Genomic DNA, 27810 nt, shown 5'->3' with positions numbered 1-27810 from the left:
TTAAGTGGGCTCTACTCACTGGAGCAATGTCAAATATGTAGATGCTTTGTCTCACCATTAAAGTAGAAACCTCCTATATTTCAAATTAAAGATGACGGACCTGTGTGGAGCTTGTGTTTTTTGCCTTTTTGACTTTGTCCACAGCATATTTTTTAAGGACATTTGTCTCAGTAATGCCTCAGTGTTTCAAAGTCAAACAATCTGACTATAATCATTCAGCTAGTGTCTGATAAGTGCTGTCTGTTTCAGCTATCAGGTTACCTTTTAATCCTCTTACAGCTAAGTCAATCTGAAATAAAACAAAATAGAGGAAAAATTACTAAAAAACATTCATGTGTTCAAAAGGAAAAAGTTACCGTTTCTCAAATTTTTAACATTTTCTTTTCTGTAGATAGTTAAGATTTTTAGGCCTTTTGATCATGATCAGTCCATGTGCTTTGTTTAATATCTCCTTAAAATGTAAACGGTGAAGAAAAAGCATTTTGCCGAAACCCGGGACCTTTAGATCTTCAGTGTAACGCTCTCCCAACTGAGCTATTTCGGCCATATCTATACATTTTCTTGGAGGTTTGACACTCTGCAAATGTCAAGTGTCACACCTGGAGGGATATATTATAATTTTTCATTTGACTGTTTTTTGAAGCATGATTTCTATTTGAAACGCCTTCCATTTTGCTGTACATATTTAATAACATTCATTAACTATTTGTGAATGAGTAGAAAAAGACAGCAATTTTGCCATTGAATTTTTACATTTTCAGTTTGTCTCCATGCACCAGTATAATCCTGACCCTGTGCTTCTAGAATAGGTCATGGTCGCACATAAAACACAATTTGCATGCATAATGTTACATCAAGTTTTATTTTTTATGAGATGCAAACAATTGGAGCAAAAAAGAGACAAAAATTTAGAGAAAATATTTTATTGATTGTTAATGTTAAAAGTGAGACCATTTGTCCCAAAATGTGCTGAAACATGTCAGAAGGACATGGGCATTTCACATTTTTTAAACTATGATTACCTACTTGTTAAGTTTTTGTTTATTAAGTATCGTTATGGTCTATTGATGTATGAGGTGAAAACTATGAAAGTAGACTTACCAGCAAATCCGTTTCTAGATATATTTCATGACAGCACTGTAGAAGGTTGATTCCCTACCCTAATAGGGACAGAGAACACAAAGAGGTGAAATAGTCCCTCCTCATTGACTGTCCAAAGGATTTTTCTAGTGCCAAAAGAACAACAGACATATGCACAAAAAATCTGTTTGATGTTACTAGAGTTCTTTTTTGAGAGGACAAATTCAGATTCACTCCAAAGACTCTCAGGAAATTTTTCAAAACCACATTACTAAGTTTTGTTTGACCTCATCTAATCAATAAATGAAGATAAAGTTTCTTGAAATTAAATGTTGATGTCAGAAGTGGGATTTGAACCCACGCCTCCAGGGGAGACTGCAACCTGAACACAGCGCCTTAGACCGCTCGGCCATCCTGACTTCAAAATGCAATTGGAACTTAACTCCTTCCATGCTAGTCAGCAGAAATGTTACCATTCCTTGTGATTAAAAACTTGTCACACCACCCCAAAAAAGTCAATAAATAACATTTTTTATATGCGTACTTTTCATCTGCATTAATTTTTAAACCTCCATTTATTTTGTTTGGATATTAGAAATGTTAGAGTTCTCACAAATGCGGTGATGCACCACATTTCTTCAGAAACTACTGTTTGGCCACACAGCAGGGCTTTGAAAGGAAGAGCCCTATTTGGGTTTTGCAATGCAGATTTTGCAGGAATACCTTGCAGATGAAATTTGCAGAGTACCAAAACAGCAGAAAACCTCCCAAAGTGACCACATTTTAGAAATTATTTTGCACAATGAGTTAATCAACACCTGCAATTACTATTGTCAGCCTATAGGTGTTTTCACTCTGAACCATCCAGCATTGCAAGTATGCCAGTTTAGTGCCCAGCTTTTGCTTGCAGAGACAAGCAACCTATACATTTTTAAGTGGGCTCTACTCACTGGAGCAATGTCAAATATGTAGATGCTTTGTCTCACCATTAAAGTAGAAACCTCCTATATTTCAAATTAAAGATGACGGACCTGTGTGGAGCTTGTGTTTTTTGCCTTTTTGACTTTGTCCACAGCATATTTTTTAAGGACATTTGTCTCAGTAATGCCTCAGTGTTTCAAAGTCAAACAAGCTGACTATAATCATTCAGCTAGTGTCTGATAAGTGCTGTCTGTTTCAGCTATCAGGTTACCTTTTAATCCTCTTACAGCTAAGTCAATCTGAAATAAAACAAAATAGAGGAAAAATTACTAAAAAACATTCATGTGTTCAAAAGGAAAAAGTCACCGTTTCTCAAATTTTTAACATTTTCTTTTCTGTAGATAGTTAAGATTTTTAGGCCTTTTGATCATGATCAGTCCATGTGCTTTGTTTAATATCTCCTTAAAATGTAAACGGTGAAGAAAAAGCATTTTGCCGAAACCCAGGACCTTTAGATCTTCAGTCTAACGCTCTCCCAACTGAGCTATTTCGGCCATATCTATACATTTTCTGGGGGGTTTGACACTCTGCAAATGTCAAGTGTCACACCTGGAGGGATATATTATAATTTTTCATTTGACTGTTTTTTGAAGCATGATTTCTATTTGAAACGCCTTCCATTTTGCTGTACATATTTAATAACATTCATTAACTATTTGTGAATGAGTAGAAAAAGACAGCAATTTTGCCATTGAATTTTTACATTTTCAGTTTGTCTCCATGCACCAGTATAATTCTGACCCTGTGCTTCTAGAATAGGTCATGGTCGCACATAAAACACAATTTGCATGCATAATGTTACATCAAGTTTTATTTTTTATGAGATGCAAACAATTGGAGCAAAAAAGAGACAAAAATTTAGAGAAAATATTTTATTGATTGTTAATGTTAAAAGTGAGACCATTTGTCCCAAAATGTGCTGAAACATGTCAGAAGGACATGGGCATTTCACATTTTTTAAACTATGATTACCTACTTGTTAAGTTTTTGTTTATTAAGTATCGTTATGGTCTATTGATGTATGAGGTGAAAACTATGAAAGTAGACTTACCAGCAAATCCGTTTCTAGATATATTTCATGACAGCACTGTAGAAGGTTGATTCCCTACCCTAATAGGGACAGAGAACACAAAGAGGTGAAATAGTCCCTCCTCATTGACTGTCCAAAGGATTTTTCTAGTGCCAAAAGAACAACAGACATATGCACAAAAAATCTGTTTGATGTTCCTAGAGTTCTTTTTTGAGAGGACAAATTCAGATTCACTCCAAAGACTGTCAGGAAATTTTTCAAAACCACATTACATGAAGATAAAGTTTCTTGAAATTAAATGTTGATGTCAGAAGTGGGATTTGAACCCACACCTCCAGGGGAGACTGCGACCTGAACACAGCACCTTAGACCGCTCGGCCATCCTGACTTCAATATGCAATTGGAACTTAACTCCTTCCATGCTAGTCAGCAGAAATGTTACCATTCCTTGTGATTAAAAACTTGTCACACCACCCCAAAAAAGTCAATAAATAACATTTTTTATATGCGTACTTTTCGTCTGCATTAATTTTTAAACCTCCATTTATTTTGTTTGGATATTAGAAATGTTAGATTTCTCACAAATGCGGTGATGCACCACATTTCTTCAGAAACTACTGTTTGGCCACACAGCAGGGCTTTGAAAGGAAGAGCCCTATTTGGGTTTTGCAATGCAGATTTTGCAGGAATACCTTGCAGGTGAAATTTGCAGAGTACCAAAACAGCAGAAAACCTCCCAAAGTGACCACATTTTAGAAATTATTTTGCACAATGAGTTAATCAACACCTGCAATTACTATTGTCAGCCTATAGGTGTTTTCACTCTGAACCATCCAGCATTGCAAGTATGCCAGTTTAGTGCCCAGCTTTTGCTTGCAAAGACAAGCAACCCATACATTTTTAAGTGGGCTCTACTCACTGGAGCAATGTCAAATATGTAGATGCTTTGTCTCACCATTAAAGTAGAAACCTCCTATATTTCAAATTAAAGATGACGGACCTGTGTGGAGCTTGTGTTTTTTGCCTTTTTGACTTTGTCCACAGCATATTTTTTAAGGACATTTGTCTCAGTAATGCCTCAGTGTTTCAAAGTCAAACAAGCTGACTATAATCATTCAGCTAGTGTCTGATAAGTGCTGTCTGTTTCAGCTATCAGGTTACCTTTTAATCCTCTTACAGCTAAGTCAATCTGAAATAAAACAAAATAGAGGAAAAATTACTAAAAAACATTCATGTGTTCAAAAGGAAAAAGTTACCGTTTCTCAAATTTTTAACATTTTGTTTTCTGTAGATAGTTAAGATTTTTAGGCCTTTTGATCATGATCAGTCCATGTGCTTTGTTTAATATCTCCTTAAAATGTAAACGGTGAAGAAAAAGCATTTTGCCGAAACACGGGACCTTTAGATCTTCAGTCTAACGCTCTCCCAACTGAGCTATTTCGGCCATATCTATACATTTTCTGGGGGGTTTGACACTCTGCAAATGTCAAGTGTCACACCTGGAGGGATATAATATAATTTTTCATTTGACTGTTTTTTGAAGCATGATTTCTATTTGAAACGCCTTCCATTTTGCTGTACATATTTAATAACATTCATTAACTATTTGTGAATGAGTAGAAAAAGACAGCAATTTTGCCATTGAATTTTTACATTTTCAGTTTGTCTCCATGCACCAGTATAATTCTGACCCTGTGCTTCTAGAATAGGTCATGGTCGCACATAAAACACAATTTGCATGCATAATGTTACATCAAGTTTTATTTTTTATGAGATGCAAACAATTGGAGCAAAAAAGAGACAAAAATTTAGAGAAAATATTTTATTGATTGTTAATGTTAAAAGTGAGACCATTTGTCCCAAAATGTGCTGAAACATGTCAGAAGGACATGGGCATTTCACATTTTTTAAACTATGATTACCTACTTGTTAAGTTTTTGTTTATTAAGTATCGTTATGGTCTATTGATGTATGAGGTGAAAACTATGAAAGTAGACTTACCAGCAAATCCGTTTCTAGATATATTTCATGACAGCACTGTAGAAGGTTGATTCCCTACCCTAATAGGGACAGAGAACACAAAGAGGTGAAATAGTCCCTCCTCATTGACTGTCCAAAGGATTTTTCTAGTGCCAAAAGAACAACAGACATATGCACAAAAAATCTGTTTGATGTTCCTAGAGTTCTTTTTTGAGAGGACAAATTCAGATTCACTCCAAAGACTGTCAGGAAATTTTTCAAAACCACATTACATGAAGATAAAGTTTCTTGAAATTAAATGTTGATGTCAGAAGTGGGATTTGAACCCACACCTCCAGGGGAGACTGCGACCTGAACACAGCACCTTAGACCGCTCGGCCATCCTGACTTCAATATGCAATTGGAACTTAACTCCTTCCATGCTAGTCAGCAGAAATGTTACCATTCCTTGTGATTAAAAACTTGTCACACCACCCCAAAAAAGTCAATAAATAACATTTTTTATATGCGTACTTTTCGTCTGCATTAATTTTTAAACCTCCATTTATTTTGTTTGGATATTAGAAATGTTAGATTTCTCACAAATGCGGTGATGCACCACATTTCTTCAGAAACTACTGTTTGGCCACACAGCAGGGCTTTGAAAGGAAGAGCCCTATTTGGGTTTTGCAATGCAGATTTTGCAGGAATACCTTGCAGGTGAAATTTGCAGAGTACCAAAACAGCAGAAAACCTCCCAAAGTGACCACATTTTAGAAATTATTTTGCACAATGAGTTAATCAACACCTGCAATTACTATTGTCAGCCTATAGGTGTTTTCACTCTGAACCATCCAGCATTGCAAGTATGCCAGTTTAGTGCCCAGCTTTTGCTTGCAAAGACAAGCAACCCATACATTTTTAAGTGGGCTCTACTCACTGGAGCAATGTCAAATATGTAGATGCTTTGTCTCACCATTAAAGTAGAAACCTCCTATATTTCAAATTAAAGATGACGGACCTGTGTGGAGCTTGTGTTTTTTGCCTTTTTGACTTTGTCCACAGCATATTTTTTAAGGACATTTGTCTCAGTAATGCCTCAGTGTTTCAAAGTCAAACAAGCTGACTATAATCATTCAGCTAGTGTCTGATAAGTGCTGTCTGTTTCAGCTATCAGGTTACCTTTTAATCCTCTTACAGCTAAGTCAATCTGAAATAAAACAAAATAGAGGAAAAATTACTAAAAAACATTCATGTGTTCAAAAGGAAAAAGTTACCGTTTCTCAAATTTTTAACATTTTGTTTTCTGTAGATAGTTAAGATTTTTAGGCCTTTTGATCATGATCAGTCCATGTGCTTTGTTTAATATCTCCTTAAAATGTAAACGGTGAAGAAAAAGCATTTTGCCGAAACACGGGACCTTTAGATCTTCAGTCTAACGCTCTCCCAACTGAGCTATTTCGGCCATATCTATACATTTTCTGGGGGGTTTGACACTCTGCAAATGTCAAGTGTCACACCTGGAGGGATATAATATAATTTTTCATTTGACTGTTTTTTGAAGCATGATTTCTATTTGAAACGCCTTCCATTTTGCTGTACATATTTAATAACATTCATTAACTATTTGTGAATGAGTAGAAAAAGACAGCAATTTTGCCATTGAATTTTTACATTTTCAGTTTGTCTCCATGCACCAGTATAATTCTGACCCTGTGCTTCTAGAATAGGTCATGGTCGCACATAAAACACAATTTGCATGCATAATGTTACATCAAGTTTTATTTTTTATGAGATGCAAACAATTGGAGCAAAAAAGAGACAAAAATTTAGAGAAAATATTTTATTGATTGTTAATGTTAAAAGTGAGACCATTTGTCCCAAAATGTGCTGAAACATGTCAGAAGGACATGGGCATTTCACATTTTTTAAACTATGATTACCTACTTGTTAAGTTTTTGTTTATTAAGTATCGTTATGGTCTATTGATGTATGAGGTGAAAACTATGAAAGTAGACTTACCAGCAAATCCGTTTCTAGATATATTTCATGACAGCACTGTAGAAGGTTGATTCCCTACCCTAATAGGGACAGAGAACACAAAGAGGTGAAATAGTCCCTCCTCATTGACTGTCCAAAGGATTTTTCTAGTGCCAAAAGAACAACAGACATATGCACAAAAAATCTGTTTGATGTTCTTTTTTGAGAGGACAAATTCAGATTCACTCCAAAGACTCTCAGGAAATTTTTCAAAACCACATTACTAAGTTTTGTTTGACCTCATCTCATCAATAAATGAAGATAAAGTTTCTTGAAATTAAATGTTGATGTCAGAAGTGGGATTTGAACCCACACCTCCAGGGGAGACTGCAACCTGAACGCAGCGCCTTAGACCGCTCGGCCATCCTGACTTCGATATGCAATTGGAACTTAACTCCTTCCATGCTAGTCAGCAGAAATGTTACCATTCCTTGTGATTAAAAACTTGTCACACCACCCCAAAAAAGTCAATAAATAACATTTTTTATATGCGTACTTTTCGTCTGCATTAATTTTTAAACCTCCATTTATTTTGTTTGGATATTAGAAATGTTAGATTTCTCACAAATGCGGTGATGCACCACATTTCTTCAGAAACTACTGTTTGGCCACACAGCAGGGCTTTGAAAGGAAGAGCCCTATTTGGGTTTTGCAATGCAGATTTTGCAGGAATACCTTGCAGATGAAATTTGCAGAGTACCAAAACAGCAGAAAACCTCCCAAAGTGACCACATTTTAGAAATTATTTTGCATAATGAGTTAATCAACACCTGCAATTACTATTGTCAGCCTATAGGTGTTTTCACTCTGAACCATCCAGCATTGCAAGTATGCCAGTTTAGTGCCCAGCTTTTGCTTGCAGAGACAAGCAACCCATACATTTTTAAGTGGGCTCTACTCACTGGAGCAATGTCAAATATGTAGATGCTTTGTCTCACCATTAAAGTAGAAACCTCCTATATTTCAAATTAAAGATGACGGACCTGTGTGGAGCTTGTGTTTTTTGCCTTTTTGACTTTGTCCACAGCATATTTTTTAAGGACATTTGTCTCAGTAATGCCTCAGTGTTTCAAAGTCAAACAAGCTGACTATAATCATTCAGCTAGTGTCTGATAAGTGCTGTCTGTTTCAGCTATCAGGTTACCTTTTAATCCTCTTACAGCTAAGTCAATCTGAAATAAAACAAAATAGAGGAAAAATTACTAAAAAACATTCATGTGTTCAAAAGGAAAAAGTTACCGTTTCTCAAATTTTTAACATTTTGTTTTCTGTAGATAGTTAAGATTTTTAGGCCTTTTGATCATGATCAGTCCATGTGCTTTGTTTAATATCTCCTTAAAATGTAAACGGTGAAGAAAAAGCATTTTGCCGAAACCCAGGACCTTTAGATCTTCAGTCTAACGCTCTCCCAACTGAGCTATTTCGGCCATATCTATACATTTTCTGGGGGGTTTGACACTCTGCAAATGTCAAGTGTCACACCTGGAGGGATATATTATAATTTTTCATTTGACTGTTTTTTGAAGCATGATTTCTATTTGAAACGCCTTCCATTTTGCTGTACATATTTAATAACATTCATTAACTATTTGTGAATGAGTAGAAAAAGACAGCAATTTTGCCATTGAATTTTTACATTTTCAGTTTGTCTCCATGCACCAGTAAAATTCTGACCCTGTGCTTCTAGAATAGGTCATGGTCGCACATAAAACACAATTTGCATGCATAATGTTACATCAAGTTTTATTTTTTATGAGATGCAAACAATTGGAGCAAAAAAGAGACAAAAATTTAGAGAAAATATTTTATTGATTGTTAATGTTAAAAGTGAGACCATTTGTCCCAAAATGTGCTGAAACATGTCAGAAGGACATGGGCATTTCACATTTTTTAAACTATGATTACCTACTTGTTAAGTTTTTGTTTATTAAGTATCGTTATGGTCTATTGATGTATGAGGTGAAAACTATGAAAGTAGACTTACCAGCAAATCCGTTTCTAGATATATTTCATGACAGCACTGTAGAAGGTTGATTCCCTACCCTAATAGGGACAGAGAACACAAAGAGGTGAAATAGTCCCTCCTCATTGACTGTCCAAAGGATTTTTCTAGTGCCAAAAGAACAACAGACATATGCACAAAAAATCTGTTTGATGTTCTTTTTTGAGAGGACAAATTCAGATTCACTCCAAAGACTCTCAGGAAATTTTTCAAAACCACATTACTAAGTTTTGTTTGACCTCATCTCATCAATAAATGAAGATAAAGTTTCTTGAAAATAAATGTTGATGTCAGAAGTGGGATTTGAACCCACACCTCCAGGGGAGACTGCAACCTGAACGCAGCGCCTTAGACCGCTCGGCCATCCTGACTTCGATATGCAATTGGAACTTAACTCCTTCCATGCTAGTCAGCAGAAATGTTACCATTCCTTGTGATTAAAAACTTGTCACACCACCCCAAAAAAGTCAATAAATAACATTTTTTATATGCGTACTTTTCGTCTGCATTAATTTTTAAACCTCCATTTATTTTGTTTGGATATTAGAAATGTTAGATTTCTCACAAATGCGGTGATGCACCACATTTCTTCAGAAACTACTGTTTGGCCACACAGCAGGGCTTTGAAAGGAAGAGCCCTATTTGGGTTTTGCAATGCAGATTTTGCAGGAATACCTTGCAGATGAAATTTGCAGAGTACCAAAACAGCAGAAAACCTCCCAAAGTGACCACATTTTAGAAATTATTTTGCATAATGAGTTAATCAACACCTGCAATTACTATTGTCAGCCTATAGGTGTTTTCACTCTGAACCATCCAGCATTGCAAGTATGCCAGTTTAGTGCCCAGCTTTTGCTTGCAGAGACAAGCAACCCATACATTTTTAAGTGGGATCTACTCACTGGAGCAATGTCAAATATGTAGATGCTTTGTCTCACCATTAAAGTAGAAACCTACTATATTTCAAATTAAAGATGACGGACCTGTGTGGAGCTTGTGTTTTTTGCCTTTTTGACTTTGTCCACAGCATATTTTTTAAGGACATTTGTCTCAGTAATGCCTCAGTGTTTCAAAGTCAAACAAGCTGACTATAATCATTCAGCTAGTGTCTGATAAGTGCTGTCTGTTTCAGCTATCAGGTTACCTTTTAATCCTCTTACAGCTAAGTCAATCTGAAATAAAACAAAATAGAGGAAAAATTACTAAAAAACATTCATGTGTTCAAAAGGAAAAAGTTACCGTTTCTCAAATTTTTAACATTTTGTTTTCTGTAGATAGTTAAGATTTTTAGGCCTTTTGATCATGATCAGTCCATGTGCTTTGTTTAATATCTCCTTAAAATGTAAACGGTGAAGAAAAAGCATTTTGCCGAAACCCAGGACCTTTAGATCTTCAGTCTAACGCTCTCTCAACTGAGCTATTTCGGCCATATCTATACATTTTCTGGGGGGTTTGACACTCTGCAAATGTCAAGTGTCACACCTGGAGGGATATATTATAATTTTTCATTTGACTGTTTTTTGAAGCATGATTTCTATTTGAAACGCCTTCCATTTTGCTGTACATATTTAATAACATTCATTAACTATTTGTGAATGAGTAGAAAAAGACAGCAATTTTGCCATTGAATTTTTACATTTTCAGTTTGTCTCCATGCACCAGTATAATTCTGACCCTGTGCTTCTAGAATAGGTCATGGTCGCACATAAAACACAATTTGCATGCATAATGTTACATCAAGTTTTATTTTTTATGAGATGCAAACAATTGGAGCAAAAAAGAGACAAAAATTTAGAGAAAATATTTTATTGATTGTTAAAAGTGAGACCATTTGTCCCAAAATGTGCTGAAACATGTCAGAATGACATGGGCATTTCACATTTTTTAAACTATGATTACCTACTTGTTAAGTTTTTGTTTATTAAGTATCGTTATGGTCTATTGATGTATGAGGTGAAAACTATGAAAGTAGACTTACCAGCAAATCCGTTTATAGATATATTTCATGACAGCACCGTAGAAGGTTGATTCCCTATCCTAATAGGGACAGAGAACACAAAGAGGTGAAATAGTCCCTCCTCATTGACTGTCCAAAGGATTTTTCTAGTGCCAAAAGAACAACAGACATATGCACAAAAAATCTGTTTGATGTTCCTAGAGTTCTTTTTTGAGAGGACAAATTCAGATTCACTCCAAAGACTCTCAGGAAATTTTTCAAAACCACATTACATGAAGATAAAGTTTCTTGAAATTAAATGTTGATGTCAGAAGTGGGATTTGAACCCACGCCTCCAGGGGAGACTGCGACCTGAACGCAGCACCTTAGACCGCTCGGCCATCCTGACTTCAATATGCAATTGGAACTTAACTCCTTCCATGCTAGTCAGCAGAAATGTTACCATTCCTTGTGATTAAAAACTTGTCACACCACCCCAAAAAAGTCAATAAATAACATTTTTTATATGCGTACTTTTCGTCTGCATTAATTTTTAAACCTCCATTTATTTTGTTTGGATATTAGAAATGTTAGATTTCTCACAAATGCGGTGATGCACCACATTTCTTCAGAAACTACTGTTTGGCCACACAGCAGGGCTTTGAAAGGAAGAGCCCTATTTGGGTTTTGCAATGCAGATTTTGCAGGAATACCTTGCAGATGAAATTTGCAGAGTACCAAAACAGCAGAAAACCTCCCAAAGTGACCACATTTTAGAAATTATTTTGCACAATGAGTTAATCAACACCTGCAATTACTATTGTCAGCCTATAGGTGTTTTCACTCTGAACCATCCAGCATTGCAAGTATGCCAGTTTAGTGCCCAGCTTTTGCTTGCAGAGACAAGCAACCCATACATTTTTAAGTGGGCTCTACTCACTGGAGCAATGTCAAATATGTAGATGCTTTGTCTCACCATTAAAGTAGAAACCTCCTATATTTCAAATTAAAGATGACGGACCTGTGTGGAGCTTGTGTTTGTTGCCTTTTTGACTTTGTCCACAGCATATTTTTTAAGGACATTTGTCTCAGTAATGCCTCAGTGTTTCAAAGTCAAACAAGCTGACTATAATCATTCAGCTAGTGTCTGATAAGTGCTGTCTGTTTCAGCTATCAGGTTACCTTTTAATCCTCTTACAGCTAAGTCAATCTGAAATAAAACAAAATAGAGGAAAAATTACTAAAAAACATTCATGTGTTCAAAAGGAAAAAGTTACCGTTTCTCAAATTTTTAACATTTTGTTTTCTGTAGATAGTTAAGATTTTTAGGCCTTTTGATCATGATCAGTCCATGTGCTTTGTTTAATATCTCCTTAAAATGTAAACGGTGAAGAAAAAGCATTTTGCCGAAACCCGGGACCTTTAGATTTTCAGTCTAACGCTCTCCCAACTGAGCTATTTCGGCCATATCTATACATTTTCTGGGGGGTTTGACACTCTGCAAATGTCAAGTGTCACACCTGGAGGGATATATTATAATTTTTCATTTGACTGTTTTTTGAAGCATGATTTCTATTTGAAACGCCTTCCATTTTGCTGTACATATTTAATAACATTCATTAACTATTTGTGAATGAGTAGAAAAAGACAGCAATTTTGCCATTGAATTTTTACATTTTCAGTTTGTCTCCATGCACCAGTATAATTCTGACCCTGTGCTTCTAGAATAGGTCATGGTCGCACATAAAACACAATTTGCATGCATAATGTTACATCAAGTTTTATTTTTTATGAGATGCAAACAATTGGAGCAAAAAAGAGACAAAAATTTAGAGAAAATATTTTATTGATTGTTAATGTTAAAAGTGAGACCATTTGTCCCAAAATGTGCTGAAACATGTCAGAAGGACATGGGCATTTCACATTTTTTAAACTATGATTACCTACTTGTTAAGTTTTTGTTTATTAAGTATCGTTATGGTCTATTGATGTATGAGGTGAAAACTATGAAAGTAGACTTACCAGCAAATCCGTTTCTAGATATATTTCATGACAGCACTGTAGAAGGTTGATTCCCTACCCTAATAGGGACAGAGAACACAAAGAGGTGAAATAGTCCCTCCTCATTGACTGTCCAAAGGATTTTTCTAGTGCCAAAAGAACAACAGACATATGCACAAAAAATCTGTTTGATGTTCTTTTTTGAGAGGACAAATTCAGATTCACTCCAAAGACTCTCAGGAAATTTTTCAAAACCACATTACTAAGTTTTGTTTGACCTCATCTAATCAATGAAGATAAAGTTTCTTGAAATTAAATGTTGATGTCAGAAGTGGGATTTGAACCCACGTCTCCAGGGGAGATTGCGACCTGAACGCAGCGCCTTAGACCGCTCGGCCATCCTGACTTCAATATGCGATTGGAACTTAACTCCTTCCATGCTAGTCAGCAGAAATGTTACCATTCCTTGTGATTAAAAACTTGTCACACCACCCCAAAAAAGTCAATAAATAACATTTTTTATATGCGTACTTTTCGTCTGCATTAATTTTTAAACCTCCATTTATTTTGTTTGGATATTAGAAATGTTAGATTTCTCACAAATGCGGTGATGCACCACATTTCTTCAGAAACTACTGTTTGGCCACACAGCAGGGCTTTGAAAGGAAGAGCCCTATTTGGGTTTTGCAATGCAGATTTTGCAGGAATACCTTGCAGATGAAATTTGCAGAGTACCAAAACAGCAGAAAACCTCCCAAAGTGACCACATTTTAGAAATTATTTTGCACAATGAGTTAATCAACACCTGCAATTACTATTGTCAGCCTATAGGTGTTTTCACTCTGAACCATCCAGCATTGCAAGTATGCCAGTTTAGTGCCCAGCTTTTGCTTGCAGAGACAAGCAACCCATACATTTTTAAGTGGGCTCTACTCACTGGAGCAATGTCAAATATGTAGATGCTTTGTCTCACCATTAAAGCAGAAACCTCCTATATTTCAAATTAAAGATGACGGACCTGTGTGGAGCTTGTGTTTTTTGCCTTTTTGACTTTGTCCACAGCATATTTTTTAAGGACATTTGTCTCAGTAATGCCTCAGTGTTTCAAAGTCAAACAAGCTGACTATAATCATTCAGCTAGTGTCTGATAAGTGCTGTCTGTTTCAGCTATCAGGTTACCTTTTAATCCTCTTACAGCTAAGTCAATCTGAAATAAAACAAAATAGAGGAAAAATTACTAAAAAACATTCATGTGTTCAAAAGGAAAAAGTTACCGTTTCTCAAATTTTTAACATTTTGTTTTCTGTAGATAGTTAAGATTTTTAGGCCTTTTGATCATGATCAGTCCATGTGCTTTGTTTAATATCTCCTTAAAATGTAAACGGTGAAGAAAAAGCATTTTGCCGAATCCCGGGACCTTTAGATCTTCAGTCTAACGCTCTCCCAACTGAGCTATTTCGGCCATATCTGTACATTTTCTGGGGGGTTTGACACTCTGCAAATGTCAAGTGTCACACCTGGAGGGATATATTATAATTTTTCATTTGACTGTTTTTTGAAGCATGATTTCTATTTGAAACGCCTTCCATTTTGCTGTACATATTTAATAACATTCATTAACTATTTGTGAATGAGTAGAAAAAGACAGCAATTTTGCCATTGAATTTTTACATTTTCAGTTTGTCTCCATGCACCAGTATAATTCTGACCCTGTGCTTCTAGAATAGGTCATGGTCGCACATAAAACACAATTTGCATGCATAATGTTACATCAAGTTTTATTTTTTATGAGATGCAAACAATTGGAGCAAAAAAGAGACAAAAATTTTGAGAAAATATTTTATTGATTGTTAAAAGTGAGACCATTTGTCCCAAAATGTGCTGAAACATGTCAGAAGGACATGGGCATTTCACATTTTTTAAACTATGATTACCTACTTGTTAAGTTTTTGTTTATTAAGTATCATTATGGTCTTTTGATGTATGAGGTGAAAACTATGAAAGTAGACTTACCAGCAAATCCGTTTCTAGATATATTTCATGACAGCACTGTAGAAGGTTGATTCCCTACCCTAATAGGGACAGAGAACACAAAGAGGTGAAATAGTCCCTCCTCATTGACTGTCCAAAGGATTTTTCTAGTGCCAAAAGAACAACAGACATATGCACAAAAAATCTGTTTGATGTTCCTAGAGTTCTTTTTTGAGAGGACAAATTCAGATTCACTCCAAAGACTCTCAGGAAATTTTTCAAAACCACATTACTAAGTTTTGTTTGACCTCATCTAATCAATAAATGAAGATAAAGTTTCTTGAAATTAAATGTTGATGTCAGAAGTGGGATTTGAACCCACGCCTCCAGGGTAGTCTGCGACCTGAACGCAGCGCCTTAGACCGCTCGGCCATCCTGACTTCAATATGCGAATGGAACTTAACTCCTTCCATGCTAGTCAGCAGAAATGTTACCATTCCTTGTGATTAAAAACTTGTCACACCACCCCAAAAAAGTCAATAAATAACATTTTTTATATGCGTACTTTTCGTCTGCATTAATTTTTAAACCTCCATTTATTTTGTTTGGATATTAGAAATGTTAGATTTCTCACAAATGCGGTGATGCACCACATTTCTTCAGAAACTACTGTTTGGCCACACAGCAGGGCTTTGAAAGGAAGAGCCCTATTTGGGTTTTGCAATGCAGATTTTGCAGGAATACCTTGCAGATGAAATTTGCAGAGTACCAAAACAGCAGAAAACCTCCCAAAGTGACCACATTTTAGAAATTATTTTGCACAATGAGTTAATCAACACCTGCAATTACTATTGTCAGCCTATAGGTGTTTTCACTCTGAACCATCCAGCATTGCAAGTATGCCAGTTTAGTGCCCAGCTTTTGCTTGCAGAGACAAGCAACCCATACATTTTTAAGTGGGCTCTACTCACTGGAGCAATGTCAAATATGTAGATGCTTTGTCTCACCATTAAAGCAGAAACCTCCTATATTTCAAATTAAAGATGACGGACCTGTGTGGAGCTTGTGTTTTTTGCCTTTTTGACTTTGTCCACAGCATATTTTTTAAGGACATTTGTCTCAGTAATGCCTCAGTGTTTCAAAGTCAAACAAGCTGACTATAATCATTCAGCTAGTGTCTGATAAGTGCTGTCTGTTTCAGCTATCAGGTTACCTTTTAATCCTCTTACAGCTAAGTCAATCTGAAATAAAACAAAATAGAGGAAAAATTACTAAAAAACATTCATGTGCTCAAAAGGAAAAAGTTACCGTTTCTCAAATTTTTAACATTTTGTTTTCTGTAGATAGTTAAGATTTTTAGGCCTTTTGATCATGATCAGTCCATGTGCTTTGTTTAATATCTCCTTAAAATGTAAACGGTGAAGAAAAAGCATTTTGCCGAATCCCGGGACCTTTAGATCTTCAGTCTAACGCTCTCCCAACTGAGCTATTTCGGCCATATCTGTACATTTTCTGGGGGGTTTGACACTCTGCAAATGTCAAGTGTCACACCTGGAGGGATATATTATAATTTTTCATTTGACTGTTTTTTGAAGCATGATTTCTATTTGAAACGCCTTCCATTTTGCTGTACATATTTAATAACATTCATTAACTATTTGTGAATGAGTAGAAAAAGACAGCAATTTTGCCATTGAATTTTTACATTTTCAGTTTGTCTCCATGCACCAGTATAATTCTGACCCTGTGCTTCTAGAATAGGTCATGGTCGCACATAAAACACAATTTGCATGCATAATGTTACATCAAGTTTTATTTTTTATGAGATGAAAACAATTGGAGCAAAAAAGAGACAAAAATTTAGAGAAAATATTTTATTGATTGTTAAAAGTGAGACCATTTGTCCCAAAATGTGCTGAAACATGTCAGAAGGACATGGGCATTTCACATTTTTTAAACTATGATTACCTACTTGTTAAGTTTTTGTTTATTAAGTATCGTTATGGTCTATTGATGTATGAGGTGAAAACTATGAAAGTAGACTTACCAGCAAATCCGTTTCTAGATATATTTCATGACAGCACTGTAGAAGGTTGATTCCCTACCCTAATAGGGACAGAGAACACAAAGAGGTGAAATAGTCCCTCCTCATTGACTGTCCAAAGGATTTTTCTAGTGCCAAAAGAACAACAGACATATGCACAAAAAATCTGTTTGATGTTCCTAGAGTTCTTTTTTGAGAGGACAAATTCAGATTCACTCCAAAGACTCTCAGGAAATTTTTCAAAACCACATTACTAAGTTTTGTTTGACCTCATCTAATCAATAAATGAAGATAAAGTTTCTTGAAATTAAATGTTGATATCAGAAGTGGGATTTGAACCCACGCCTCCAGGGGAGACTGCGACCTGCGACTGCGACAAAATAGAGGAAAAATTACTAAAAAACATTCATGTGTTCAAAAGGAAAAAGTTACCGTTTCTCAAATTTTTAACAGAGACTGCCACCTGAACACAGCGCCTTAGACCGCTCGGCCATCTTGACTTCGATATGCAATTGGAACTTAACTCCTTCCATGCTAGTCAGCAGAAATGTTACCATTCCTTGTGATTAAAAACTTGTCACACCACCCAAAAAAAGTCAATAAGTAACATTTTTTATATGCGTACTTTTCGTCTGCATAAATTTTTAAACCTCCATTTATTTTGTTTGGATATTAGAAATGTTAGATTTCTCACAAATGCGGTGATGCACCACATTTCTTCAGAAACTACTGTTTGGCCACACAGCAGGGCTTTGAAAGGAAGAGCCCTATTTGGGTTTTGCAATGCAGATTTTGCAGGAATACCTTGCAGATGAAATTTGCAGAGTACCAAAACAGCAGAAAACCTCCCAAAGTGACCACATTTTAGAAATTATTTTGCACAATGAGTTAATCAACACCTGCAATTACTATTGTCAGCCTATAGGTGTTTTCACTCTGAACCATCCAGCATTGCAAGTATGCCAGTTTAGTGCCCAGCTTTTGCTTGCAGAGACAAGCAACCCATACATTTTTAAGTGGGCTCTACTCACTGGAGCAATGTCAAATATGTAGATGCTTTGTCTCACCATTAAAGTAGAAACCTCCTATATTTCAAATTAAAGATGACGGACCTGTGTGGAGCTTGTGTTTTTTGCCTTTTTGACTTTGTCCACAGCATATTTTTTAAGGACATTTGTCTCAGTAATGCCTCAGTGTTTCAAAGTCAAACAAGCTGACTATAATCATTCAGCTAGTGTCTGATAAGTGCTGTCTGTTTCAGCTATCAGGTTACCTTTTAATCCTCTTACAGCTAAGTCAATCTGAAATAAAACAAAATAGAGGAAAAATTACTAAAAAACATTCATGTGTTCAAAAGGAAAAAGTTACCGTTTCTCAAATTTTTAACATTTTGTTTTCTGTAGATAGTTAAAATTTTTACGCCTTTTGATCATGATCAGTCCATGTGCTTTGTTTAATATCTCCTTAAAATGTAAACGGTGAAGAAAAAGCATTTTGCCGAAACCCGGGATTGGACAAGGGACCTTTAGATCTTCAGTCTAACGCTCTCCCAACTGAGCTATTTCGGCCATATCTATACATTTTCTGGGGGGTTTGACACTCTGCAAATGTCAAGTGTCACACCTGGAGGGATATATTATAATTTTTCATTTGACTGTTTTTTGAAGCATGATTTCTATTTGAAACACCTTCCATTTTGCTGTACATATTTAATAACATTCATTAACTATTTGTGAATGAGTAGAAAAAGACAGCAATTTTGCCATTGAATTTTTACATTTTCAGTTTGTCTCCATGCACCAGTATAATTCTGACCCTGTGCTTCTAGAATAGGTCATGGTCGCACATAAAACACAATTTGCATGCATAATGTTACATCAAGTTTTATTTTTTATGAGATGCAAACAATTGGAGCAAAAAAGAGACAAAAATTTAGAGAAAATATTTTATTGATTGTTAAAAGTGAGACCATTTGTCCCAAAATGTGCTGATACATGTCAGAATGACATGGGCATTTCACATTTTTTAAACTATGATTACCTACTTGTTAAGTTTTTGTTTATTAAGTATCGTTATGGTCTATTGATGTATGAGGTGAAAACTATGAAAGTAGACTTACCAGCAAATCCGTTTCTAGATATATTTCATGACAGCACTGTAGAAGGTTGATTCCCTACCCTAATAGGGACAGAGAACACAAAGAGGTGAAATAGTCCCTCCTCATTGACTGTCCAAAGGATTTTTCTAGTGCCAAAAGAACAACAGACATATGCACAAAAAATCTGTTTGATGTTCCTAGAGTTCTTTTTTGAGAGGACAAATTCAGATTCACTCCAAAGACTCTCAGGAAATTTTTCAAACCCACATTACTAAGTTTTGTTTGACCTCATCTAATCAATAAATGAAGATACAGTTTCTTGAAATTAAATGTTGATGTCAGAAGTGGGATTTGAACCCACGCCTCCAGGGGAGACTGCGACCTGCGACTGCGACAAAATAGAGGAAAAATTACTAAAAAACATTCATGTGTTCAAAAGGAAAAAGTTACCGTTTCTCAAATTTTTAACATTTTGTTTTCTGTAGATAGTTAAGATTTTTAGGCCTTTTGATCATGATCAATCCATGTGCTTTGTTTAATATCTCCTTAAAATGTAAACGGTGAAGAAAAAGCATTTTGCCAAAACCCGGGATTGGACCAGGGACCTTTAGATCTTCAGTCTAACGCTCTCCCAACATTTTCTGGGGGGTTTGACACTCTGCAAATGTCAAGTGTCACACCTGGAGGGATATATTATAATTTTTCATTTGACTGTTTTTTGAAGCATGATTTCTATTTGAAACGCCTTCCATTTTGCTGTACATATTTAATAACATTCATTAACTATTTGTGAATGAGTATAAAAAGACAGCAATTTTGCCATTGAATTTTTACATTTTCAGTTTGTCTCCATGCACCAGTATAATTCTGACCCTGTGCTTCTAGAATAGGTCATGGTCGCACATAAAACACAATTTGCATGCATAATGTTACATCAAGTTTTATTTTTTATGAGATGCAAACAATTGGAGCAAAAAAGAGACAAAAATTTAGAGAAAATATTTTATTGATTGTTAAAAGTGAGACCATTTGTCCCAAAATGTGCTGAAACATGTCAGAATGACATGGGCATTTCACATTTTTTAAACTATGATTACCTACTTGTTAAGTTTTTGTTTATTAAGTATCGTTATGGTCTATTGATGTATGAGGTGAAAACTATGAAAGTAGACTTACCAGCAAATCCGTTTCTAGATATATTTCATGACAGCACTGTAGAAGGTTGATTCCCTACCCTAATAGGGACAGAGAACACAAAGAGGTGAAATAGTCCCTCCTCATTGACTGTCCAAAGGATTTTTCTAGTGCCAAAAGAACAACAGACATATGCACAAAAAATCTGTTTGATGTTCCTAGAGTTCTTTTTTGAGAGGACAAATTCAGATTCACTCCAAAGACTCTCAGGAAATTTTTCAAAACCACATTACTAAGTTTTGTTTGACCTCATCTAATCAATAAATGAAGATAAAGTTTCTTGAAATTAAATGTTGATGTCAGAAGTGGGATTTGAACCCACGCCTCCAGGGGAGACTGCGACCTGCGACTGCGACAAAATAGAGGAAAAATTACTAAAAAACATTCATGTGTTCAAAAGGAAAAAGTTACCGTTTCTCAAATTTTTAACATTTTGTTTTCTGTAGATAGTTAAGATTTTTAGGCCTTTTGATCATGATCAATCCATGTGCTTTGTTTAATATCTCCTTAAAATGTAAACGGTGAAGAAAAAGAATTTGCCGAAACCCGGGATTGGACCAGGGACCTTTAGATCTTCAGTCTAACGCTCTCCCAACATTTTATGGGGGTTTGACACTCTGCAAATGTCAAGTGTCACACCTGGAGGGATATATTATAATTTTTCATTTGACTGTTTTTTGAAGCATGATTTCTATTTGAAACGCCTTCCATTTTGCTGTACATATTTAATAACATTCATTAACTATTTGTGAATGAGTAGAAAAAGACAGCAATTTTGCCATTGAATTTTTACATTTTCAGTTTGTCTCCATGCACCAGTATAATTCTGACCCTGTGCTTCTAGAATACGTCATGGTCGCACATAAAACACAATTTGCATGCATAATGTTACATCAAGTTTTATTTTTTATGAGAAGCAAACAATTGGAGCAAAAAAGAGACAAAAATTTAGAGAAAATATTTTATTGATTGTTAAAAGTGAGACCATTTGTCCCAAAATGTGCTGAAACATGTCAGAATGACATGGGCATTTCACATTTTTTAAACTATGATTACCTACTTGTTAAGTTTTTGTTTATTAAGTATCGTTATGGTCTATTGATGTATGAGGTGAAAACTATGAAAGTAGACTTACCAGCAAATCCGTTTCTAGATATATTTCATGACAGCACTGTAGAAGGTTGATTCCCTACCCTAATAGGGACAGAGAACACAAAGAGGTGAAATAGTCCCTCCTCATTGACTGTCCAAAGGATTTTTCTAGTGCCAAAAGAACAACAGACATATGCACAAAAAATCTGTTTGATGTTCCTAGAGTTCTTTTTTGAGAGGACAAATTCAGATTCACTCCAAAGACTCTCAGGAAATTTTTCAAAACCACATTACTAAGTTTTGTTTGACCTCATCTAATCAATAAATGAAGATAAAGTTTCTTGAAATTAAATGTTGATGTCAGAAGTGGGATTTGAACCCACGCCTCCAGGGTAGTCTGCGACCTGAACGCAGCGCCTTAGACCGCTCGGCCATCCTGATTTCAATATGCAATTGGAACTTAACTCCTTCCATGCTAGTCAGCAGAAATGTTACCATTCCTTGTGATTAAAAACTTGTCACACCACCCCAAAAAAGTCAATAAATAACATTTTTTAGAAGCGTACTTTTCGTCTGCATTAATTTTTAAACCTCCATTTATTTTGTTTGGATATTAGAAATGTTAGATTTCTCACAAATGCGGTGATGCACCACATTACTTCAGAAACTACTGTTTGGCCACACAGCAGGGCTTTGAAAGGAAGAGCCCTATTTGGGTTTTGCAATGCAGATTTTGCAGGAATACCTTGCAGATGAAATTTGCATAGTACCAAAACAGCAGAAAACCTCCCAAAGTGACCACATTTTAGAAATTATTTTGCACAATGAGTTAATCAACACCTGCAATTACTATTGTCAGCCTATAGGTGTTTTCACTCTGAACCATCCAGCATTGCAAGTATGCCAGTTTAGTGCCCAGCTTTTGCTTGCAGAGACAAGCAACCCATACATTTTTAAGTGGGCTCTACTCACTGGAGCAATGTCAAATATGTAGATGCTTTGTCTCACCATTAAAGTAGAAACCTCCTATATTTCAAATTGAAGATGACGGACCTGTGTGGAGCTTGTGTTTTTTGCCTTTTTGACTTTGTCCACAGCATATTTTTTAAGGACATTTGTCTCAGTAATGCCTCAGTGTTTCAAAGTCAAACAAGCTGACTATAATCATTCAGCTAGTGTCTGATAAGTGCTGTCTGTTTCAGCTATCAGGTTACCTTTTAATCCTCTTACAGCTAAGTCAATCTGAAATAAAACAAAATAGAGGAAAAATTACTAAAAAACATTCATGTGTTCAAAAGGAAAAAGTTACCGTTTCTCAAATTTTTAACATTTTGTTTTCTGTAGATAGTTAAGATTTTTAGGCCTTTTGATCATGATCAGCCCATGTGCTTTGTTTAATATCTCCTTAAAATGTAAACGGTGAAGAAAAAGCATTTTGCCGAAACCCGGGATTGGACCAGGGACCTTTAGATCTTCAGTCTAACGCTCTCCCAACATTTTATGGGGGGTTTGACACTCTGCAAATGTCAAGTGTCACACCTGGAGGGATATATTATAATTTTTCATTTGACTGTTTTTTGAAGCATGATTTCTATTTGAAACGCCTTCCATTTTGCTGTACATATTTAATAACATTCATTAACTATTTGTGAATGAGTAGAAAAAGACAGCAATTTTGCCATTGAATTTTTACATTTTCAGTTTGTCTCCATGCACCAGAATAATTCTGACCCTGTGCTTCTAGAATAGGTCATGGTCGCACATAAAACACAATTTGCATGCATAATGTTACATCAAGTTTTATTTTTTATGAGATGCAAACAATTGGAGCAAAAAAGAAACAAAAATTTAGAGAAAATATTTTATTGATTGTTAAAAGTGAGACCAGTTGTCCCAAAATGTGCTGAAACATGTCAGCATGACATGGGCATTTCACATTTTTTAAACTATGATTACCTACTTGTTAAGTTTTTGTTTATTAAGTATCGTTATGGTCTATTGATGTATGAGGTGAAAACTATGAAAGTAGACTTACAAGCAAATCCGTTTCTAGATATATTTCATGACAGCACTGTAGAAGGTTGATTCCCTACCCTAATAGGGACAGAGAACACAAAGAGGTGAAATAGTCCCTCCTCATTGACTGTCCAAAGGATTTTTCTAGTGCCAAAAGAACAACAGACATATGCACAAAAAATCTGTTTGATGTTCCTAGAGTTCTTTTTTGAGAGGACATATTCAGATTCACTCCAAAGACTCTCAGGAAATTTTTCAAAACCACATTACTAAGTTTTGTTTGACCTCATCTAATCAATAAATGAAGATAAAGTTTCTTGAAATTAAATGTTGATGTCAGAAGTGGGATTTGAACCCACGCCTCCAGGGGAGACTGCGACCTGCGACTGCGACAAAATAGAGGAAAAATTACTAAAAAACATTCATGTGTTCAAAAGGAAAAAGTTACCGTTTCTCAAATTTTTAACATTTTGTTTTCTGTAGATAGTTAAGATTTTTAGGCCTTTTGATCATGATCAATCCATGTGCTTTGTTTAATATCTCCTTAAAATGTAAACGGTGAAGAAAAAGAATTTGCCGAAACCCAGGATTGGACCAGGGACCTTTAGATCTTCAGTCTAACGCTCTCCCAACATTTTATGGGGGTTTGACACTCTGCAAATGTCAAGTGTCACACCTGGAGGGATATATTATAATTTTTCATTTGACTGTTTTTTGAAGCATGATTTCTATTTGAAACGCCTTCCATTTTGCTGTACATATTTAATAACATTCATTAACTATTTGTGAATGAGTAGAAAAAGACAGCAATTTTGCCATTGAATTTTTACATTTTCAGTTTGTCTCCATGCACCAGTATAATTCTGACCCTGTGCTTCTAGAATAGGTCATGGTCGCACATAAAACACAATTTGCATGCATAATGTTACATCAAGTTTTATTTTTTATGAGATGCAAACAATTGGAGCAAAAAAGAGACAAAAATTTAGAGAAAATATTTTATTGATTGTTAAAAGTGAGACCATTTGTCCCAAAATGTGCTGAAACATGTCAGAATGACATGGGCATTTCACATTTTTTAAACTATGATTACCTACTTGTTAAGTTTTTGTTTATTAAGTATCGTTATGGTCTATTGATGTATGAGGTGAAAACTATGAAAGTAGACTTACCAGCAAATCCGTTTCTAGATATATTTCATGACAGCACTGTAGAAGGTTGATTCCCTACCCTAATAGGGACAGAGAACACAAAGAGGTGAAATAGTCCCTCCTCATTGACTGTCCAAAGGATTTTTCTAGTGCCAAAAGAACAAGAGACATATGCACAAAAAATCTGTTTGATGTTCCTAGAGTTCTTTTTTGAGAGGACAAATTCAGATTCACTCCAAAGACTCTCAGGAAATTTTTCAAAACCACATTACTAAGTTTTGTTTGACCTCATCTAATCAATAAATGAAGATAAAGTTTCTTGAAATTAAATGTTGATGTCAGAAGTGGGATTTGAACCCTCGCCTCCAGGGGAGACTGCGACCTGCGACTGCGACAAAATAGAGGAAAAATTACTAAAAAACATTCATGTGTTCAAAAGGAAAAAGTTACCGTTTCTCAAATTTTTAACATTTTGTTTTCTGTAGATAGTTAAGATTTTTAGGCCTTTTGATCATGATCAATCCATGTGCTTTGTTTAATATCTCCTTAAAATGTAAACGGTGAAGAAAAAGCATTTTGCCGAAACCCGGGATTGGACCAGGGACCTTTAGATCTTCAGTCTAACGCTCTCCCAATATTTTATGCAGGATTTTGCAGGAATACCTTGCAGATGAAATTTGCATAGTACCAAAACAGCAGAAAACCTCCCAAAGTGACCACATTTTAGAAATTATTTTGCACAATGAGTTAATCAACACCTGCAATTACTATTGTCAGCCTATAGGTGTTTTCACTCTGAACCATCCAGCATTGCAAGTATGCCAGTTTAGTGCCCAGCTTTTGCTTGCAGAGACAAGCAACCCATACATTTTTAAGTGGGCTCTACTCACTGGAGCAATGTCAAATATGTAGATGCTTTGTCTCACCATTAAAGTAGAAACCTCCTATATTTCAAATTAAAGATGACGGACCTGTGTGGAGCTTGTGTTTTTTGCCTTTTTGACTTTGTCCACAGCATATTTTTTAAGGACATTTGTCTCAGTAATGCCTCAGTGTTTCAAAGTCAAACAAGCTGACTATAATCATTCAGCTAGTGTCTGATAAGTGCTGTCTGTTTCAGCTATCAGGTTACCTTTTAATCCTCTTACAGCTAAGTCAAACTGAAATAAAACAAAATAGAGGAAAAATTACTAAAAAACATTCATGTGTTCAAAAGGAAAAAGTTACCGTTTCTCAAATTTTTAACATTTTGTTTTCTGTAGATAGTTAAGATTTTTAGGCCTTTTGATCATGATCAGCCCATGTGCTTTGTTTAATATCTCCTTAAAATGTAAACGGTGAAGAAAAAGCATTTTGCCGAAACCCGGGACCATTAGATCTTCAGTCTAACGCTCTCCCAACTGAGCTATTTCGGCCATATCTATACATTTTCTGGGGGGTTTGACACTCTGCAAATGTCAAGTGTCACACCTGGAGGGATATATTATAATTTTTCATTTGACTGTTTTTTGAAGCATGATTTCTATTTGAAACGCCTTCCATTTTGCTGTACATATTTAATAACATTCATTAACTATTTGTGAATGAGTAGAAAAAGACAGCAATTTTGCCATTGAATTTTTACATTTTCAGTTTGTCTCCATGCACCAGTATAATTCTGACCCTGTGCTTCTAGAATAGGTCATGGTCGCACATAAAACACAATTTGCATGCATAATGTTACATCAAGTTTTATTTTTTATGAGATGCAAACAATTGGAGCAAAAAAGAGACAAAAATTTAGAGAAAATATTTTATTGATTGTTAAAAGTGAGACCATTTGTCCCAAAATGTGCTGAAACATGTCAGAAGGACATGGGCATTTCACATTTTTTAAACTATGATTACCTACTTGTTAAGTTTTTGTTTATTAAGTATCGTTATGGTCTATTGATGCATGAGGTGAAAACTATGAAAGTAGACTTACCAGCAAATCCGTTTCTAGATATATTTCATGACAGCACTGTAGAAGGTTGATTCCCTACCCTAATAGGGACAGAGAACACAAAGAGGTGAAATAGTCCCTCCTCATTGACTGTCCAAAGGATTTTTCTAGTGCCAAAAGAACAACAGACATATGCACAAAAAATCTGTTTGATTTTCCTAGAGTTCTTTTTTGAGAGGACAAATTCAGATTCACTCCAAAGACTCTCAGGAAATTTTTCAAAACCACATTACTAAGTTTTGTTTGACCTCATCTAATCAATAAATGAAGATAAAGTTTCTTGAAAATAAATGTTGATGTCAGAAATGGGATTTGCACCCACACCTCCAGGGGAGACTGCGACCTGAACACAGCGCCTTAGACCGCTCGGCCATCCTGACTTCGATATGCAATTGGAACTTAACTCCTTCCATGCTAGTCAGCAGAAATGTTACCATTCCTTGTGATTAAAAACTTGTCACACCACCCCAAAAAAGTCAATAAATAACATTTTTTATATGCGTACTTTTCGTCTGCATTAATTTTTAAACCTCCATTTATTTTGTTTGGATATTAGAAATGTTAGATTTCTCACAAATGGGGTGATGCACCACATTTCTTCAGAAACTACTGTTTGGCCACACAGCAGGGCTTTGAAAGGAAGAGCCCTATTTGGGTTTTGCAATGCAGATTTTGCAGGAATACCTTGCAGATGAAATTTGCAGAGTACCAAAACAGCAGAAAACCTCCCAAAGTGACCACATTTTAGAAATTATTTTGCACAATGAGTTAATCAACACCTGCAATTACTATTGTCAGCCTATAGGTGTTTTCACTCTGAACCATCCAGCATTGCAAGTATGCCAGTTTAGTGCCCAGCTTTTGCTTGCAGAGACAAGCAACCCATACATTTTTAAGTGGGCTCTACTCACTGGAGCAATGTCAAATATGTAGATGCTTTGTCTCACCATTAAAGTAGAAACCTCCTATATTTCAAATTAAAGATGACGGACCTGTGTGGAGCTTGTGTTTTTTGCCTTTTTGACTTTGTCCACAGCATATTTTTAAGGACATTTGTCTCAGTAATGCCTCAGTGTTTCAAAGTCAAACAAGCTGACTATAATCATTCAGCTAGTGTCTGATAAGTGCTGTCTGTTTCAGCTATCAGGTTACCTTTTAATCCTCTTACAGCTAAGTCAATCTGAAATAAAACAAAATAGAGGAAAAATTACTAAAAAACATTCATGTGTTC

General features: G+C 35.5%; 6 non-coding genes across 6 annotated transcripts; all 6 read right to left on the bottom strand.

The window, feature by feature from the left end:
- Positions 1-1416: 1416 nt before the first annotated feature.
- TRNAL-CAG (transfer RNA leucine (anticodon CAG)) lies at positions 1417-1499 on the bottom strand. The gene has a single exon. It is a non-coding gene; the product is annotated as a tRNA-Leu (tRNA).
- A 1897-nt stretch (positions 1500-3396) lies between these two features.
- On the bottom strand, positions 3397-3479 carry TRNAL-CAG (transfer RNA leucine (anticodon CAG)). The gene has a single exon. It is a non-coding gene; the product is annotated as a tRNA-Leu (tRNA).
- A 1897-nt stretch (positions 3480-5376) lies between these two features.
- Positions 5377-5459, bottom strand: TRNAL-CAG (transfer RNA leucine (anticodon CAG)). The gene has a single exon. It is a non-coding gene; the product is annotated as a tRNA-Leu (tRNA).
- A 1919-nt stretch (positions 5460-7378) lies between these two features.
- On the bottom strand, positions 7379-7461 carry TRNAL-CAG (transfer RNA leucine (anticodon CAG)). Its single transcript has one exon. It is a non-coding gene; the product is annotated as a tRNA-Leu (tRNA).
- Positions 7462-9380: 1919 nt separating this feature from the next.
- TRNAL-CAG (transfer RNA leucine (anticodon CAG)) lies at positions 9381-9463 on the bottom strand. The gene has a single exon. It is a non-coding gene; the product is annotated as a tRNA-Leu (tRNA).
- Positions 9464-11354: 1891 nt separating this feature from the next.
- Positions 11355-11437, bottom strand: TRNAL-CAG (transfer RNA leucine (anticodon CAG)). The gene has a single exon. It is a non-coding gene; the product is annotated as a tRNA-Leu (tRNA).
- Between the last annotated feature and the right edge of the window lie 16373 nt (positions 11438-27810).

The sequence above is a fragment of the Dendrobates tinctorius genome, unplaced genomic scaffold, assembly GCF_039654945.1.
Source record: "Dendrobates tinctorius isolate UK_male_01 unplaced genomic scaffold, ASM3965494v1 ptg000350l, whole genome shotgun sequence".
Lineage (NCBI taxonomy): Eukaryota > Metazoa > Chordata > Amphibia > Anura > Dendrobatidae > Dendrobates > Dendrobates tinctorius.
The sequence above is the reverse complement of the archived record's forward strand: the minus strand, read 5'-3'. Positions and strand labels throughout refer to the sequence as shown.